We start from the raw sequence: 4,196 nt of genomic DNA on the forward strand, positions 1-4,196 counted from the left end.
TGTTGTGAATATCAAAAATGTTTCAACATTTAAAAACATTCACAAATTTAAACAATCTTGGTAAATTTCAAACTGCATGAATGTGAAGAAAATCCATTGATTCAAAATTTCTAAATGATATTTATATTTATTCATGCTTTTACAAAAAATGTGAACTATAGAATTTTGTTTACGAATATCAATTTATTCATTATTTGAAACTTTTCACGGTTTTAAATCACAATTTCAAATATATTTTTTATTAATACGAAAATATGTCCTTAAACTATGTTCCTGAATTTATAGAAAATATCATAACCAAAATAACTTTTATTACATTGAAGTGGACCTTACATGTTAAGGCTGGTCAGGAAATGGGCATCAAATTATTGTATTGGAACAACCATTCTATTAAAACACATTTCAAAAGGGTTACAAAGATTTAGGAATCCTCATTTTTTGTGAATTTTCATAAATACTCTCAAAACTTCAAAAATATTTTTTAAATTAAAGAGTTTATAAATTTGAATATTCTTCAGAAATATGAAAAAAAATATTTCTATAAAATTTTCACTTCTTTTATATGTTTTCTTGATATTTTAAAATAATAAAAAAATAAAAAAGTTCAGAACTTTAAAAAATTATAATTTGAAAACGTGTCATGGATATGAAATTATTTTAGTAGATATTTGAAAAATGTTCAAAATTTTGAAGAAAACATTTATGAATTTGGAGAAATGTCCAAGAATCTATATTAAGCTCCTTAATTTGAAAAATATTAATAAGCTAATAATATCCAACAAATAAATGAAAGTAAAAAATAAATATAAATATAAGAAAATATGAAAAATAGTAAAAGAACCAGGATGAGAAAAAAGAAAAGAAAAAAACGAGCGAAACCTTCCGAAAATCTAAAGGACTGGCCTATATGGCCAACCAAATAGCGCTTGTGGGGTCCGAGTTTGCTCCACCACCTCAACGGTATGCATGAAATGTAAAATGACTCCAGTAAAAAAAACAAACGTAAATTGACCCAATAACTGTTGGGAGAAAAAATAGAATTAATGCCAAAACTGAAAAGTGGTGCGGCAAAGTGTGCGTTGTCCTCTAGCATCTCACAAAAACAAACCTTATTAAATCTCTACCTAATAATAAAGCAAGGAGTGCTTCTGCCCGTCCGTCGTTAAAATTACCCTTGGAGTTGTAAATAATTACCCTTGGATCGTTTTTTTCCTTCTAAAATCACGGACGGCTTTGGTTTATTTAAGGTAAGCCCATGCCAGATATCAAAAGCGCTTCAGTGTCGTCGTGGTATTAGCTTCACCCATTTTCGGCCCAGCTACTCTATTTTTATTTTTCCGATTTTCGGGCACATTCAAATGTTTTCTTAACTCACAACATTCAAACCCAGAATCCAAATCTAACATGTCATATACGAAAATCTCTCAAAAAATCGTGTAGATTTCAAATATGCTATTATATTAATGATTTCCAAACTTTTATTTACGATACAACCTTAATTAAAAAAATTCATGATCATTTTTCAATGTTCAAAAACCCAAAAAATGATCGTGAATTGCAAAAGAAGTTCATTGAATCGAAATCGCCAATTCAAAAAAAATCATGACTTTTAAACGACAGTTTAAGATTTGTTCACAGATTTATAGAAAATGTTTGTGAATTTCAAAAATGTAGTTTCCTATTTCTATCCAAATGTAATATTTTTTGGGCATCACCGAGGAGTGCGACAAAAAGGCGTAAACATGTAGAGGCAACTAGATAGATATTTCTTTTGTACAATAATAAATTGAAAATACATTGAGTACATTTTAAAAAAATATCTTATACTTATTTTATTGCGCAACACAATTTATCATGTTGTTTGTCATGTAGTGTCGTGAAGAATTTAAAGGAATTTGTTGACATCATCGGGTGTGTGCATGAGGGATGAGATTTTTTTTCTCCCGTTGCAATGCACAGGCAGGTTTGTTATGTTCTTAAATGTAATCAAACATTTAATTTGCGAGAGCAGCGTTTTGAATCACGACCTCATCTGCTCCCGGCTATGAACAGTAAATAAAATAAAAAATCCAAAAAAAAACTTATTTTTGTTGTGGAAGATGTTTGAGTGTGTAATGTCCGTGTCAATTTTCAGTGTGCTTTAACATCTGAGTAGCTCTCAATAAGAAAGACAAATAGTGTGAGTAGTCACTTGACCTTCCATTATAATTGTAAAGAAAAATCCACAAAAGGAAAAAAAAACATTGACTTCATTTAAGAAAACAAAATATTCGGCAAAAACAGTGTGAATGGTGACTTGTAATTGCAATATTTTTTGTTTTTTCTGCCCTGAAGTCAACGCTGGTTTTTTAGTCGTTAAAATTTATATACTACTCCCTCCATCTCGATGTATAAGTCATTCGCGTAGTTCTAGAACATCGATTTAAGGAATTAAATATATGTCATATGTCATGAAAAGTATATCACTAGATTTCTAGGATATAGTTTCTAAATATATATTTTTTGTCACATATAATACATATTTAGATAGTTAAATTGTCGACCTAGAACTACGTGAATGACTTATGCAATGAGACGGAGGTAGTAGTGCAAAAGAAAGTCATGTTTATTCTAAAAAAATCTTCTAAACTTTTTTGACTTTTTCTAAAAATAGTTGTAGCCTACTAAGGAATTTTTTGGTTCATAGGATAGGATTATCATAGGAATAGGAATTTTATAGGAAATGAGATGACATGTATCTCAAATCCTATGAGTAGGAATAGGAAACGATATGTCATTTGATTGACACCAAAGGAATTTTTCCATTAAGTCTAGGCTCATTTTTATTTTCCTATAAAATGTGGTGGAGGATAGGAACCAATCCTATGTAGGAATAGGAATCCATTGCTATGAACCAAAGGGCTCTAAAGGAAAAAATCCTACAAGAATCATATCCTCTAGAATTTCTATGAAATTCCTTCAAACCAAAGGAGGCCTAAGTATTATACTGGGTTTTTTTTGACTTTTTTGACTTCTGAAGAGAAACTGACTCTTGCAGACAAAAGTGCCACATAACCAGACCTATAGCCTACTAAGTACAGTATTATACTTCTCTAAAATACTTGTATAGAACGTAACGGTGGATTAGAGAATGTCATGTACTCTCGAGAAATTAGATTTGGGTCCTGCAAACGACTTTAAAAAACCAAAAGACGCACACAGAGTTGGAGCTCGTCTCATCAAGCAGCGGAACGCCCCCGCCAGCTCGGGCTCCGGGCCCGCCTCGCCCGTGACGTGCGCCGGCAGGTGGTTCCGGTCCGCCCCCTCCGGCAGGAACGCCCTCCACGACCAGTCCGTGCGGCGCATGTTCAGCATCGGCGCCACGCCCTCCAGCCTCAGCTCCGCCTCCGTGCGCTCCTCGCCGCCGAAGCACGGCTGCATCAGGATGATGCCGAAGCAGCGCGAAAGGTCGACCGCCGGAACGGAGATGTCGCCGGCAGGGAGGCCGGTGGAGCTGGATCCGAGGTAGCGGAGCACGTCCACGCAGTCCTCGAAGGCGGCCGGGTAGCGGTGCTCGGGCGCGAGGCGGTAGTTGACGGAGACGACGACGGAGCCCAGCTCGCGGCAAAAGCGACGGCACATGCCGTCCACGAGCGTGGAGGCCGCGGAAGTACACGATGACGGGGAGCGGGGTCGACCCGGCCGCCTCTGCCGGGCGGGAGTAGACCCGCGCCCAAAGGTTTGGGAGGCGTCGACGGTAACATCGGCTGAGCAGACGCCGGATGCGTCCGGGCGCAGCCTCGCGGGCGTCTGCCGGTCGCCGAGGGAGAAGAGCCAGCGGTTGATCGTGCCGTCGCGGCGCTGCGAGAGGTCGAAGGCGGTGTCGAGCGCGAATAGCTGGAGCCTCACTGTCCACGGCAGCGCCGGCCGGGGGCTCTCGTCGGCAGCCGTTTCTTGGTTCTTCGCCTTGGTCTCCATTTCTCCCTTCTCCGGTGCTAAATTAAGCCGGCCGGGAGCATATAAGTCTTTTCAGACATTTCAAATGGACAACAACATAGGGATGTATGTAGGCATATTTTAGAATATATACTCATTCATTTTGTTTCGTATAGACTTACATTTAGGAACGGAGGGAGTAGAAAATTTTGCACGAATCTTCATGTAAAATCTTATGAATATAGGATAGACCGAGACTTGGTCTGATCGACTGAGATTTA

The 4,196-nt window shown here is 37.8% G+C and overlaps 1 pseudogene; it reads right to left on the reverse strand.

The window, feature by feature from the left end:
* Window positions 1-3,029: 3,029 nt before the first annotated feature.
* LOC109764764 (probable carboxylesterase 18) lies at window positions 3,030-3,957 on the reverse strand (annotated as a pseudogene).
* Window positions 3,958-4,196: the final 239 nt, after the last annotated feature.

The sequence above is a fragment of the Aegilops tauschii genome, chromosome 7 (assembly GCF_002575655.3).
Source record: "Aegilops tauschii subsp. strangulata cultivar AL8/78 chromosome 7, Aet v6.0, whole genome shotgun sequence".
NCBI lineage: Eukaryota > Viridiplantae > Streptophyta > Magnoliopsida > Poales > Poaceae > Aegilops > Aegilops tauschii.